The sequence below is a fragment of the Rhinolophus sinicus genome, chromosome 15 (assembly GCF_057876585.1).
Source record: "Rhinolophus sinicus isolate RSI-liver-muscle chromosome 15, RSI-T2T, whole genome shotgun sequence".
NCBI lineage: Eukaryota > Metazoa > Chordata > Mammalia > Chiroptera > Rhinolophidae > Rhinolophus > Rhinolophus sinicus.
This window is the reverse complement of record NC_142515.1, coordinates 16,865,942-16,881,519: the sequence shown is the minus strand read 5'-3', so window position 1 is coordinate 16,881,519 and position 15,578 is coordinate 16,865,942. Positions and strand designations below refer to the sequence as shown.

Here is a 15,578-nt window from a genome sequence, read left to right as displayed (position 1 = left end):
TGCAGGACTTTATTGGGGAACAGTGTGTACTTCCAGGACTTTTTTCCAAGTCAAGTGGTTGTCCTTTCAATCTTAGTTGTGGAGGGTGCAGCTCAGCTCCAGGTCCAGTTGCCATTGCTAGTGGCAGGGGGTGCAGCCCACCATCCCTTGTAGGACTCAAGGAGTTGAACCGGCAACCTTGTGGTTGAAGAGCCCACTGGCCCATGTGGGAATCAAACAGGCAGCCTTCAGAGTTAGGAGCATGGAGCTCTAACTGCCTGAGCCACTGGGCCAGCCCCCAAAATAACCATTTTATAAGTAAGATAGAGAGGGGGGAATCACATCCCTATTACTGAATATTATGTACCTACTCAAAAGAATGCAATGAATACCAAGATATTTTTTATGTAAAAACAATAATAATTTATGCTATCGTACTTTTGTGCATAAAAAGTTATATGTCTACAAAATTCCATGTTTATTTTTGCACAGATAAATGAAAATATATGCAGAAAAACCTGGAAGGATTGTGGTGAGTGATCTGGGTGGGGTGGGGAAGGTGTGATAGGATGAATGAGAATTTTAGTTTTTACCCTATTCACTTCTGCATCATTTCAAATGCACTTATGTGTAAACATATGTAACTTTTTAGATTGAAAAAAAAAAAAAAAAGGACCCCAAGACCCTGAGGCCATAAGTGTTCTCAGAACATGCATCCCGGTGGAGGTGAGGTTCCGTCAGTCCTTGAGCTCCAGGTTTGGACTGGCATCCAAAAATCGAGGTAGAGTCCAAAAGCTCTCTTTGCTTCTCTGGAAATAAAGAAAGCCTGCTGGCTTTGAAAACTGGTACCTGAAGGTAAGACTGGAGCCCTCAGGCAGGCTGGAGGGGGTGGGAGAGCCGTGGGCACTGTCACAAGCTATACTGTTGATGGTGTCACCCCGCCCCCCACTCCAGAAAACAACAATTGAAAGATACTGGCAACTTTGACATGGAGGAAATTGATTTCTTCTGTGGAAAAGAGAAGTTCTGTTTGAGGACAAAAAGCCACTTGCCCTGACAAAATGCTTAATTAGGAGATAAGCCAGGGGGCAGTGGGAGGGGTGTTGTTTGCAACGGGTCCTCGGGACCTAGTGCACAGATTCTTTCCTGGTCCCATGGTCACTGCTGATCAGGGCTTAACGGGCTGTTGGAAAAGTGGCGTGTGAGCAATTATGCTCACGGTTCTCCTGGCCCTGGAACAAGCAACTAACTTGTTAGGACCTCAGTTTACTCATCTATAAAGTAGTGACTATAATCCCCACCTCACCAGGGGAGGAGAAGCTTAAGTGAGACTCTGCATTTCAAGTTCTCATCACACCTAGTTTATCTGCTCAGTGGCTGGTAGTTGGTGTCACTGTGATTGTTGTACAGGCAATTTCGCCTGGTGGCTAAAAACCTGGGCTCTGGGGTCAGACCACGTAGGTCAGATTCCCAGCTCTCCCACTTACTAGCTATGGTACTTGGGCAATCTCTTGACCTTAGTTTACTTATCAGTCAAATGGGGATAATGCTAATGCTTGCCTCACAGAGCTGTTGCTAAGATTAAATGAGCTAATCCCCGTTAAGCAACATGTGCCTGGCCCAGGGTGGTCAGCACTTGGCACATATTAGGGGCGATTAATGATAACAGCGATAACAAACCCAAGGCAAGTTTGTCCTGAGGGCTCAAAGTCTTCTTCCCGGACATTTTCTCATTGTCCAATCCCGTGAGGCTGGAAGAGATCTGGGACAGGACGTCCCTTCTTCCTGTCACTCAAATGCATGAAACAGGGAAGAGGTTTTACTCCACAGCCCAGCTGCCCTGCTGGAGCACCGAGACTCAGGACACCATTTCCCTGCTTTCAGGACCAACTCTCTTTTCTCTAGAGGTGACTCAAGGACAGCCTGGCCAGAGAGTGATGTGGATTTGGTGCACACTTGCCACGCAGCCAGCCTTGAGTAGGCTCATGAGAGGGGAGATGCAATTGTGGGGCCTCCTGCATAGAATTTGAAACTAGACTTGGCCTAGAAGAGGCACTGCCACCACTGGAGTTGGCCAACCTGGAAGTCTGAGAAAACATGATGTGCGTCTGTCCTAGTGGGTGGGCACCTTGAGAGACTTGGGGCTCAGTTGTTTTTAATGGAATCACTCCTTCCCAAAGGCTTGGGGAGAAGGGGTGCTGCTGACAAAGGAGCCTCCATTGTGGTGGGTGGTAGTTGGGGACATCCCAAAGATATCTCCTCTGATCTCTGAGTGCCAGCAACAGATGTTACAGAGGCCTGGTCCACTAAAAGGGTACACCACCCACGCTACCCTCCTCAGACACCCACATCTAAAGTACAAATTGCCACAGGAAAGGTCCAAATCGTGTCATCAGCCTAAACCTTTAGCATCAGTGAAGAGCTAATCAGGAATTAGTTGGCAGCTCCTTGAAAATTAGAATGGCACCCAAAGTATCAGGATACTGTTTGTGTGTTTGGGGAAGAGCGGGTGGGACTTTTCATACACAGCGAAAGAGAGCAAATTAACTGCAGGACAATTTGACAAAACCTTTTTATAACCTTAAAAATGTGCAAACATATACCCAGCTATTCCCATCCAGGAATGTAGCCTAAGGAAATAATTAAGAACGTGCCCAAAGATTTTGCTCTAGGATGTTTGTTATAACGTTGTTTACAGCAGCAAAAAAAAATGTTTGGAAACAATTTTAATGTCTACTGTTGGGAGACTGGTTAAATTAATGATGGTACAGTCATACAATGGAATATTGTGCAGCCATTAAAATATTGTAAAAGCATATTTATTGACCTGGAAAGATGTTCATGATTCATTATTGAGTGGGAAAAAAAAAAAAGAGGTTACAAAACAGCTTGTACTGTATGATCTCATTTTTTATTTAAAAAATGTGTATGTATAATGTAGCCAGGGAGAACATTCTTTTAGGGAAGAAGACTTTGCTAGAGGCACATGTAATACAGGGACTTATGCAGCATATTTTGCATTATGGTAATATAGCTTTTTCACTTAACGTGTTTTGACTTTTCCCTGGAGAGGAGGGTGGTACAAACTAAGGTCCTGAACTAGGAAAATAAGTGTGTTTGTTTGTTTGTATATACCAAACAAAATGTTATCAGTAGCAGCTGGGATTTGGATTATTTTTATTATCTTACTTTTTCTTCTCTGTACTTCTGTGATGATTATTTACTTATTTAAAAATTTTAAATTATTAAAAAAAAAAAAAAAGACTAAAAGAAACCCAAGCTAGATGGCTAGAGGACCATGAGACCTGGGAGGGAAAGAAGGGGAGTTGAGAGAGTAGCAAAGCAGACTCCAGTTGCTTCAGAATCTCATCCACAGTCTCTCTGGGACAACGGGGACACATGCCACCAATTGTCAGGTCCTGTTTTCTGTAGGTACGTCTCCTTAGGGCAGTCATGTGGACATGTGTTAGATTCCATTTCTGGGCAGGCGCTGGGTCTCTGTTTGGCCCGACTGCTATGGGATCACCTCATTTTTGGTGAGGCATGGAAAGGAAACCAAAACTTCTGCTGTGCCAGAAAGTTGCGGGTGGGAACCTGAGACAGCAGCTACTGGTCCCAGAACACATGACAAAAAAGAACTCCAACCCAAGGACAGTGGTAATACTCAGAAGAGAGAGATCCTGCCTGTTTTTTTTTTTTTACTTGCAACTATTATTTAATGAAAATATCATTAAAATAACATAAAGCAATGATTCTTCCAATGTTTGTTGTATTGATACACATATTGTACCAAATGTTTGTGTGACAGAAGCTCTATGCAACACTAATGCATTTTTTTCTTGTCTTTCTTAAATTTTATATCACAGGGAGATAATTCTAGTTCTTTTTGGACCAGAGGTTACCCATATTGAAGTGGAATAAGGTATAGTTTGATGTACTTTACACTTATGAATGGGGGGACATAGTTGTAACTTCCAAGGGTAATTCTGATTTTTCCCCCTGACCTATTTTTTTTTCAATTAAATGTTTCATGTTGATATAATTGTAGATCCTACCTACCCTTTACCTGGTTGTTCCCAATGGTAACATCTTGCAAGTATACGTGTGTGTGTGTGTGTGTGTGTGTGTAAAATACAGCTATATTGCGATATAACTGACATATAACATTGTGTAAGTTTGAAGTGTACAATGTAATGATTTGATATACATGTGTACTGTGAAATGATTGCCACAATAAGGTAATGATTACCACACCATCACCTCACATAGTTACTTGTTTAGGTACGTATGTGGTGAGTACTTCTAAGATCTACTGTCTTAGCAAATTTCAATATACAATACAGTATTGTTAACTATAGTCACATAGTAACTATAGTCACATACTATAGTCACATAGTAACTATATTAGATCTCTAGAACTTACTCATCTTACACGTGGAAGTTTGGACCCTATGACCACCTTCATTTCATTTCCACCCCCACGTACACCGCTGGCAACCACCAATCTACTCTCTGTTTCTATGGATTCAGGTTGTTTTAGATTCCACATATTAAATGAGATCATATATTTGTCTTTCTCTGTCTGACTTATTTCACTTTGTATAATGCACTCAAGTTTCATTCATGTTGTCATAGAGTAAGTTTTCTTCTTTTTTAGAGCTGAACAATATTCTATTATATATGTGTATATATACCCCATTTTCTTGATCCATTCATCTGTCGATGGGCATTTAGGTTGTTTCCATGTCCCTGGCTATTGTAAATAATACTGCAATGAACACGGAGGTGCAGATATCTCTGTGAGGTTGTGATTTCATTTCCTTCAGATACATACCCAAGAGTGGAATTTGCGATCATATGGTAGTTCTATTTGTAATTTCTTGAAGAACCTCCATACTGTTTCCCACAGTAGCTGCACCAATTTATATTCCCACCAACAGTGCACAAGGGTTCCCTTTTCTCCACATTCCTACCAGCACTTGTTATCTTTTTGATAATAGCCATTCTAACAGGTGTGAGGTGATATGTTTCATTATGGTTTTGACTTGCATTTCCCTGATGATTAGTGATGTTGAACACCTTTTCATGTATCTGTTGTCCATTTGTATATTTTCTTTGGAAAAATGTCTATTCAGGTCCTTAGCCTATATTTAAATTGGATTATTTGATTTTTGCTATTGAGTTTTATGATTTCCTTATATATTTTGGATATTAACCTCTTATCAGATATATGATTTGTAAATATTTTCTCCCATTCAGGTTGCCTTTTCACTTCTTTGATGGTTTCCTTTGTTGTGTAGATGTTTCTTGGTTTGATATTGTTCCATGTGTTCATTTTTGCTTTTGCTGTGTGTGCTTTTGGTGTCTTATCCAAAAAAATCATTGCCAAGACCAAATTCAAGGAGCTTTTCCCTTATGTTTTCTTCTAGGAGTTTTACATTTTCAGTTCTTACACTGAAGTCTTTAATTCAAGTTAATTTTTGTGAGTAGTGTAAGATAGGGCTTATATTACGTAAGTCTTGAAATCAAACAGATTGAGCACTCCCACTTTCTTCTTCTTTTCAGAATTGTTTTAGCTATTCTAATTCATTTGCCTTTCCATGTAAATTTTAGAATAATATTGTTTATATCTACATTTTTTTCTCTGGTGTTTTTAAGATTTTTTTTCTTTGTCTTTAGTTTTCAGGAGTTTAATTATGGTATGTCTTGGCATGGATTTCTTTAGATTTATCCTATTTGGAATTTACTCAGTCTCTTGAATCTGTAGTTTATATATCTTGAACAATTTGGAAAGTTCTAAATCATTATTTTGTCAAGTATTTTTTTCAGCTTTGCTTTCTTTCTCCCCTCCTTCTGGAACTCCAATCGTATGAATGTTAGATAGTGTCCCTGAGTCTCCAATTGTTTCTTTTCTTTTTTTTTCCCCCAGTCTATTTTCTCTCAGTTGTTCGATAGGGTAATTGCTCTTGTCCCATCTCCTAGTTCACTGATTATTTCTTCTGTCTCTTCCATTCTGCTGTTGAGCCCATCCACTGAGCTTTTTATTTTGGTTATTAAAATTTTCAGTTTTAAAATGCCCATCTGGTTCTTTATATCTTAGATTTTTTTCACTGAGATTTTCATTTATTTATTTATTTAACTTTTACATTTTTATTCAATTTATTGGGGTGACATTGGTTGGTAAAATTATATGGTTTCAAGTGTACAATTCTATAATATATCATATATATATTGCATTGTGTGTTCACCACTCATATTTAAAACATTTTTTTCAAGCATGTTTTTTAATTGTTTATTGAAACATTTTAATATGGCTGTTTCTCTGTTCTAGGTGTTGGCATCTATTGATTGCATTTTCTCATTTGTTTTTTGAGCTCTCCCTGGTTCTTGGAATGATGAATGAATTTCTATTGAAATACGGACATTTCCATATTACGGGACGACTCTGACTCCTATTTAAATCTCCTGTTCCATATGGCTTCCTCTGACACAGCTGTGGCAGGAAAAAGGGAGCATTGCTTTGTTACTGCTAGGTGGAGCTAGGAGTGGAGTCCAGGTTCCCCTGTCGCCGCCATTGACACCTGAGGAGAAGGGCGCTTTGTTAAGCTGTGCAGGAGTAGAAGTTCCTGATGTGGTCCCGATGCAGTGGTGTGCCTCAGTACCGGCTGGTAGGATTGAAGGTCCTAGCTCCCTAGTCTGCCTCCTCTGATACCACTCTGGTGAGGGATGCGGGCAGCCTTGTTACAGCCTGGCTAGGGTGGAAGTCAAGGCTCTCCCTTTGGCCTTTACTGGTGTGAGTGTGGGTGGGGTCACAGCTTTTCTGTGGTATTTGGCTGGAGCATGGTGGTTATTATCTAAAAGTTTTTTTGTCATGCCAGGCTGCCCCTTTCTTGGTCCTTTGGCTACAGAGATCAGCTTTACTTGGCCTTTTTCTGTCTGCACTCAATGTTTCCACATTGCCAGCTTCTTCAGCTCCAAGTCTGGGATGAATTAGGTAAAAATAAAACCCAGAGAACTCACCAGTGTGTTGTTCCTTGGGTTCTGAGATCCCTAACTGGTCTGCCTTTCTCTCTCCACCTCTAACAATCTTCTTAGGTTTGTTTTCTATGGAATGTCCAAGGTTCTTAGTTGTACTTAGTAGGAGGACAAGAGAAAATTGTGTCTATGTCACCTTCTTGGAAGTGAAAGTTCTTTCTTTCCTGTTTTTACTTACACCTCTTCACCAAAGCAAAAACCCACCAGAATGTTAGTATCATATCAACTTTTAGCATAACTCACTAACATTTTGAAGTGATCAAAGTCCTTTCCTTATAGAATGTCTCCATGAAATAATTTGGGCCCATCTTGCCAGAGAGATAATCAGGCCTGAATTATGCAAGGACGATCTCTGGGTAAATCTGTTGTCACCGTAAAATTAACCCAATCAAAGGATGTTAAATCTTGCTAGTTCAAAGGAGGGAGGCAAAGATAGTTTTACACCCAGAAGGGCTATCCTAAAAACACCAACATGCCCAGCTGTTGGGTCTTGCTTTACCATGCCAAAACTCCAAGTGGTGGCTAACAATGTCCCCCCAAATTAATTATCTGCACCCCCCTCAACTTTTGAGTTTGATCTCCCAGAGAAACTGTCTGGGTTTTTTTCAGCACAGCAAGTTACCAAAACCAAATCAGGAACAAATCTCTGAATATTATTAATAAAGGAGGAGTTTCCTTTGAACAAGAGTCTTTTAAACTGTGTTTCCTTGAGATTTCCTGTGTATCTTCAAAGAGTTCATGACCACTTTGAATAGGATTTTATCTCAAGCCCTAATGAAGATAACCATGTTCTCAGAATATTCATCATCCTGAATGTTAGCCAGTTATGTTCCCTTGTAAAAAAAAAAAAAAAAAAAAGCAACACAACCCCTCCTTAGGACCCATAAGAATAAAATTATTTTCTTCATCAGAAGTGATGGTCAGCTGCGTCTCCAGGTCTGAGCCCTGTGGCAAGTAAACTTCCAGAAACTCAAAGAGGACTTTTCTTTTGTTACCTGGTTTGCTTTTAGGTTCAATCTTGATATTAAACACACATGGACAAAATGCTGTCTGCTGAAACCAGATTCTTTTATTGCACTATTATTTCAGTCATTTAGGGGTTTGGAGAAAGACGGTGGGGTGGGGGGTGGCCAATGGAGACAGATGGCCAATGCAATTACCACTTGAAAAACAGGTTTGTCCTTCAAAATTGACAACAGCAATGGACTCTCAACGACAGGTGAAATTTGAAAAAGGATTAGGAAAGGATTATTTAAGAGAAAAAGAACAGGTGTATCCAGGGTGCTCCAGTTTTTTGGGGGGAGAACTTCAGCTTTTGAATGACACCCTCAAAATAGCTCCTTCATAGTTCAGTTCCATTTGTACCCATGCACTTTGTCTCAGTGTTGGTGAGTTTGGGGCCATCTTAAAAAAGGGCTAAAGGTAGAATGAGCACAGAAGTTTCCCTCCATTCTTTAAAGGGAAACATAAACGGGATGGCATATTGTATTTTTTTTTTTTTTAGCAAAACACAACTACATATGTACCTGAAGAGAAGGCAGGAAATCCACAACTCTCAAAGCTCTTCACCCTGCAAGCATCCTGACCCTCCACTTCAGAACCCTGGAAATAGGTAGGAAAAAAAAAACCTTAATTCTCTGGGGAGAGTGGCTATGGAGTGAAGACCAGAATTTCTACAAGTAAGCTGATCACAGAGCATTATGGATAGAAGGTACTATCTGGCCTACATCCATCATACAGATGCAGAAACATCCCTAAGAGGTGCAATGCCCTGCCTAAGACCATGACCAGTTAGTGACAAAGTCACAGCTGGACTTCAGGGAGTCAGGTCCCTTTTGTGCAATCTAAGTCATTTCTTTTATGCTGTGGGTAATCCTATCTTACTAGGCTTGGTCAACAGCTCAAAGCCAGACAGGTGAGAGAGAACAAGGCGGATCTGAGCCCATGTTCTGCCCAGCAGAGGGGCTCCTTGGGATGCTCCAGATTTCATAGCACTGCAGCCCCACCAGTACGATCTCTGTTTGCTGCCACCCTCTGGGAGAGGAAGATCTGCAGGGGGCATCTGGGAAAGGTAGCGGCAATGAAATAATAATGACAGCTACTTTTTGGAGCTTCCTTCATGCGAGGCACCATGCTAAGCACTTTATAGGCATTTTCTCATTTGATCCTTACAATAACCTTGTGAGGTACGTGTAATTATCATTCCCATTCTGCAGATAATAAAACCAAGATTCGGGGAGGTAATGTAACTTGCCCAAGCTTGTAGACCTAAGTAAATGACGGACACACTATTTGAACACATGTCTGCCTGGATCCACCATCCAAGATTTTAACCCCTGTATTGCATCATTTCTCAAAGGCAGACTGCACTCTGAGCTCCCCAAGTCCCAGTAGAAATTTGGGTGCTTGCTTAACTCAAATACACAAAGGAAATGAAAGTTGATACATGCTAGCTTAGCTGGTTCAGGATGGAGAAGTGGGGGGAGGGGGTTCCTGTCTCTGGAAGGTACCAAGCTCCATGGAGATGGTGCTGAGTACCTTGGTGTGGCCCTGAGGACACGAAGCTGGCTGCACAGTTCAGCTCCACTCTGACGCTGCCTAGTTTGGTGGCTGGGATATGGCCCAGCGGAGCTCCCCAAAGGCAGACGCTTGGATAAGCAAAGTTTGTCACATGTCTCCCCACTACTTCCTACTTGGGTGTTTCCTACCCTGGGCCAAATTCCATTTTTCTTCCAAGACGTTAGGTCCCCTCTATCCATAATTCTCAAGCATAGCTGCACATGAGAACCACCTAGGGAGCCTTTTTAAATGACTGGTATCTGAACCCCATTTCCAGGGATTGTAATTTAATTTCACTAGGTTAAGCTCCCCAATTAAAGTTGCCAGATACAATACAGGATGCTCAGTTAAATTTGAATTTCAGATGAACAACGAATAATTTTTAGCATAAGTATGGCCCAATATTGCATGGGTATATTATACTAAAACACTATTTGTTGTTTCTCTGAAAGTCAAATTAAATTGGGCATCCTGTATTTTCAATTCATAAATCTGGTACTTCTATCCCCAGGTCGTTCTAATGCACAGGCGCAGACTGAGAACCTCTGCCCGGTGTGGGAACAATCCTTACAGATGCACTTGTGTGTTGCCCTCAGCTTCACAACCTCTGGCCCAGGCAGGAAAGAAATATGCATGTTTTCTTAGGGCCTTCTGTGGCACGGTGTCTGGCCTTTAACTCAGCAGCAGAGCTAATCGTGTAAAGGGGAGGATGAATCATGAGAGGTTAGCTGGAGTGCCAGTGGGAGATTGGTGATGTCTGATAAATAACACTGGAGGTGCTGCCTGCTCCCTGGGTTGGTCCTGTGCTGAGTTCCTAGTAATCAAACAATGTCTATTGCACACTTATGCTATGCAGGGTGCTTATTAGGCGCTCAGGAGAAGCCATGGAAGTTCTGGAACAACCACAGCCTGGGAAGGGAGAATCCAAGTGTCCTTTACTGGAGAAATTTTCAGTTTATGATATCATGAGGATTTGGAACAAGCACCCCTGTCCTGAACATAAACCCAATTAGCCAGACCACATAAACTTACACCCAACACATGTGTGACTGGACGTAATAAAGGTGAGAGGGCTATAAACAGGAAGAAGGAATGTTCTGCTGCGCCAGACGGGAGACCAGGGAGCATCCCAACTCTGCTACTTGCTAGCTTTGCCCTCTGGGGCAAGGCACTTATTTTTCCTCAGTCTCCGTTTCTTCGTCTGTAAAATGGGGGGTGATGATAATAGCTCATGAAGTGATTATGAGGATGAAATAAAATGGTGCTTGGAGAACAGGGTCTGGAATATTGTAAGCATTATATGAATAGTAGCTCTTATACTTTAACAGTATCTCTAAGACAATCTGGGACAACAGTACACCTATAATGTGTTCAAAAGTGCTCATATCCAAAAGATACAAAATTAAAACGAACAGGATGAGAACACATTTTCTCAACATCAGTTCAGCCACAGATTTGATAGAGCCCAGTTCTTCCACGACTTTGAAGAGTGGACAAGAAATGAAGAAGAATTTCCCAATTCTAGCCTCTGTGTCTCTGATTTTTTACTCAATTCTGCTTTAACAATGATGCAATTAAGTATCAAAAGTCTAAGGCAGATTCTTGCAACTGTATGCCAACATGTTATTGTCATGTGCCTGCCTGTCTGGGATGGATGTTTTTAGGGTGTAGTTATATGGAAATAGCCTCTGATTACTTTTCTGACTTTTCCAGGTAGGTTATAATTTCAGACAGTTGTTTTGACGTGACTCCTTGGCAGGCCACATATCTCTGAGATCATTGGAACTCTGTGAATTAGAATGACATATGAATGTTTTTTAATTTAACTATTCTAATACATAATGTGGTATGCCTTGCTACTGTGGAAACATGCAAAGGGTCAGTTGTATGCAAACAAAAATTAATTTCCAATGTAAGCAAGAAGAAAGGGAAACTTGAAGGCAAACCCTTTCTCACTCTTTTATGACTATTTCTGTGACACATAAGAGGATGTAACAGTCTCTCTGTATGAATCCCTAGTACTCTGGCTCCAGCTTGGAGTTTAATTCCATTTTCTGAAAGACAGGAGTAAAGGGGCCCATCTTTGAGTGCATGTAAGTGCCTATGTGTATATCTGCATGCATACGACTGGTCCTATGTCTATGGGTATACCTGGGTAAGAAATAAGTCCCATGAGGGTGGGGGTTTTGGCTCTTTGCGCTCTGCTGGGTTCCTATACCTGGAGCAAGCCTGACACAGGTCAGATTATGTCTTCTGAGGGAATCAATCAATTAATCTGTACTTGTATTTTGAGTACATGCTCATGTGTCTGTTATCCCTGATAAATGGACCCACTTCAGTGCTCATCAACCTTTTCACCCATGAGAATTGAGCTCTGGGTCAGGAAAGGGAGAGGGCAATGTACAGGGCTCAGGCAGGAGAGATGGAAACAGAGAAAGAGAAACTAGGCTTCAGAGGGGTGGGCAGGTATCCAGGCAGAAGGTCGGGAACTAACCTGCACATTTTGTATAACGCGGATGTGATGGCTGCCTCTGGTTCACAGAGTGGGGTCCTGGGCTCCCAGACCTCTTGGAAGACAGGAATGGGTCTCCTCCAACTTTTTGTTTTGTTTTCACAAAAAAAGAACCAATGGGAAGTGTCCTTTTCCCAGGGATAAGGCAGATTGGATGACCTAAAATGCCAGTATCTTTGCTTTTGGCTAGAATTTTACCAGCTCATTGTGGTCGTGCTGGTTCTCTCATGCTGATCCAAAACCCCAATGTGTATTGACATCCCAGTCTGTGATTAATGACCATGAGGGAGATGAATTAATGATGCTTTTTGGAATGGGGAGAGAGGTAGACTGTGTGCCAATGGAACTCTTTCTTCATAGGAGGACACTGAGGCAGATGGTGAGATGATTTATCAAAATTACACAGTAGCTCAGTGGAAGAGCTGGCCCAAAACTCTAGGCTTCTAACGCTCACTCCCAACTTTTTGTCATTGTTTTTGTTTCCCTGAACATCTTCCAGGACTCTCCTAGCCTGATACTATCCTGACATGTGCACAACACTTTACAGTTTTCAAAGTTCCTTTATATATACCTCTTCAACAAGGCCAACTGTGTTCTTCCCACTTTGTAGATGAGAATACTGAGACTCTGACAGGTTAAGTGAGTACACAGGTTCAGCCAGCTAACAATCAGGAAGAAGACCCTTTATCACCTGCGTATCTCTTTCCCTTCCCTCTCTTGATAGCTAACATTTCACCATTAGAACTTTATTCCTTTAGCTAAAAGCACTGGCTATCTTTTAATGTCAAATGCCTCTGGGAATGATCATATTTAAGCTAGTTTCAGTCATTGGTGCCTTAATGTACATGAGTTTAGAATCCTTGCTGAATTCATTTTTTTTTTTTTTAAATATGGAGATGTTAGAGAAAGTAAAGACCTGAAAGATCCATTTAGGAGACACCCCAGAGTGAGAAGATGTGGAAAAAAAAATAGCTCTCTACGAATTGCACCTTGATTTCAGGCCACTGCCTTTATTGCCTGGTGACTTTTGAAAATTATCCATCAGAGGCATCTTATTACAGAGGACACCCATCATGTCACCAGATCTGGAGGGGAAAGGGCTGCTGAGCCTCTGCACTTTTGGGGAAGGGAACTTCAACCATCTGGCTCAATGGGTTTCTGGCTTCTCCACAGAGACAGCATCTTGATATTTAAACTTTAATGTGAGTGACTCAGAAATAGTTTTGCAGACAGTGTCAAATGCCTCTTCTTGCCACACCGGAGCGAGGAAGCCATGTAGGGCCAGCACCAAGCTTCCGGCCAGGCGCGAAAGGGCATTCATGCCTTCGACCCTCATGGTCTAAGCCCCTGTTTTATGTCATTCATGTGCTGTGCCAGGTGCCAGGGGCTAGGGATGCCAGCGGGAGCGAGACATGCTTCCTGTCCTTGATGAGCTCATAGTCTAATGAACCCTGTAAGTACTGGGCGTTGCATAGGAGAAGCCCAGGAGTTGTCTAAGACAGGAAGGGCCTGCCAGCCTCAGAGGTCCAGGAGAAGGCAGGGCAGAGTCCAGAAGAGCAGAGATAATGCCTCAGGAGCAGGTGACACCCGGGTAAGCTCCAATGTAGGGCAGAGGCTATTTATCCTCTGCCATGTCTACACTCACTGGTGAGGGTGGGGGTGGGGAGGCATGGGGAGTAGTGGAAATAGGCCTGGTCAGCACTTTCGAGGCTGTGCCGGGAGCCACTGGGAGAGGCAGCGCCCCACAGTCCTCCTTGTTCCTGCCCTTCTGCTTGTGTCTTATAGTCCCTAACACTCTAGCCCTGGACTTTCCTTGAAGCCACTTCTCCCTTTTCCTAGATGAAGGCAAGATGAAGACTCCCAAGGAGAGAAGGAATCCTGAGCCAGCTCCTCAGCTGTTGCTGGATGATCCCTTTCTAAAGGAAAAGGTGCCCAGGCACAGCTGGCTAAGAGAGCTCTGGGGATTAAGACTTAAGTGACAATGCAGGGTACAGAAGATCTCTGGATGGTGTTTACCAAGCCTGAGGACAAAGACCACAGTTCAAAGAGCAGGGAAGAACCTCGTCTAGCCATGCTGGCAAGATCCAAAGAAAGGCTAGATGTTGGAGGGACAGACTGAGGCAGAAAGGACTAGTGAGAAGAGAATGGGTAAGGAAGAAGAGCAAGGCTGAGGAGCCCAGGAGAGCCAAGATGTCCATCCAGGACAGGGAAGGGCATCCCACCTGCATGCAGGATGAGGAGGTCTGGGGGCCACTCACCTAGCACCATCTCAGTAATTAACCAGCCTCTCTGTACCTGAAGACGCAATTACAGACAAAACAATTCCTTTGATGTAAGAGTATAAAATGTCTGGGGGGGAAGAGGGGAAAATAAAAGAGAGAGTGGTCTTGCTTTAATATACTAACAAGGTTGATGGAAAAATATTACCAAACAGGCAAATAGATCGAACAAAGAATAGAAAATTGGGTAAACAAGACCCAGGATGAGCAGGCACTTGGGATACTTTAGGCCCTCCGGAGTATCGTGGCTGGCCTTGCTGGACACGGCAAGAAGTCACTGCTTTTCTTTCAAAGAGTTTTCTGATAGGGCTGGCCACCTGCCTTTTTATCCCCTACCTGTTCTCTGCAGAGATTCGCAGCAAGCTTCCAAAGAGGCCTGTTTATTTATGGAGGCAAAGCCTGGGAGAAAGTGAGGTACAAAGGGTTTGAATGGCTCCTCCTGGGAAGTAAAGCTAATCGGGAATGGAGCTGAGCTTGTAACCCAGCATCCTGGATGCCTGTCCCATGATATAACGCCTGAACCGTCACTCTTTCTATCGGGCCAACTTTCTTATTAAAAATCTGTTAATTGGTGTGGGAGGTGGGGGAGGAGGGAGAGAGCAGTATGATGCAAACATGGTTTAACACTTGATGGGCTCTGAAAAAATATAAGCAAGAGGCTTTGAGCTTTCACTTGGCACATTCATCATTCCACATACATGTTACCAAAATGAATATGTGCAACTAAACTATATGTGAGACTCCGGGGCACAATAGTATAGACTTTGTGAAACAAAAAGGCATTTCTCCTGCCTCCACTGTGTCTCTTGTGGTGCCATTGTCTGATGCTAAGAACTCACATAATAACAAAAAACAATGCCACTATGATGGGGGAAAAACTTGATTTGGCACCAGCAGTGGTGTTTTCCATGGGAATGATGGTGGGGGCTGTGGCCAACTGTGGGAATAGTGCAAATCAGCACTTTTTTGTAGATTTTCTTCAAGCCATTGTTTATTTTGGCTTTGGTCAGATCCATGGCCCAGCTTGAAGATTCCCACTGGGCTTTCTGAAGCTCACAGACCTATGAGAGATGAAACAAGGATAAATAAATAATTACAAAACACTCTACCACTGACCCTGCACTCATGCGTGGGGCGTGCCTGTCTTTGGGGGGCTGTATTTATACGTACATGTAGGTGGCAGGACTGCATATGTGCATACTGGCCCATCCTTC

The 15,578-nt window shown here is 42.5% G+C and overlaps 1 long non-coding RNA gene across 2 annotated transcripts; it reads left to right on the top strand.

The window, feature by feature from the left end:
• Positions 1 to 468: 468 nt before the first annotated feature.
• Positions 469 to 12,053, top strand: LOC141572893 (uncharacterized). 2 transcript variants are annotated; one of them, XR_012498425.2, is made up of 5 exons: positions 469 to 511; positions 3,846 to 3,901; positions 6,311 to 6,647; positions 8,519 to 8,626; positions 10,085 to 12,053. It is a non-coding gene; the product is annotated as an uncharacterized LOC141572893 (long non-coding RNA). The 2 variants fall into 2 exon arrangements; XR_016018883.1 differs by lacking the exon at positions 469 to 511 and adding an exon at positions 643 to 834.
• Positions 12,054 to 15,578: the final 3,525 nt, after the last annotated feature.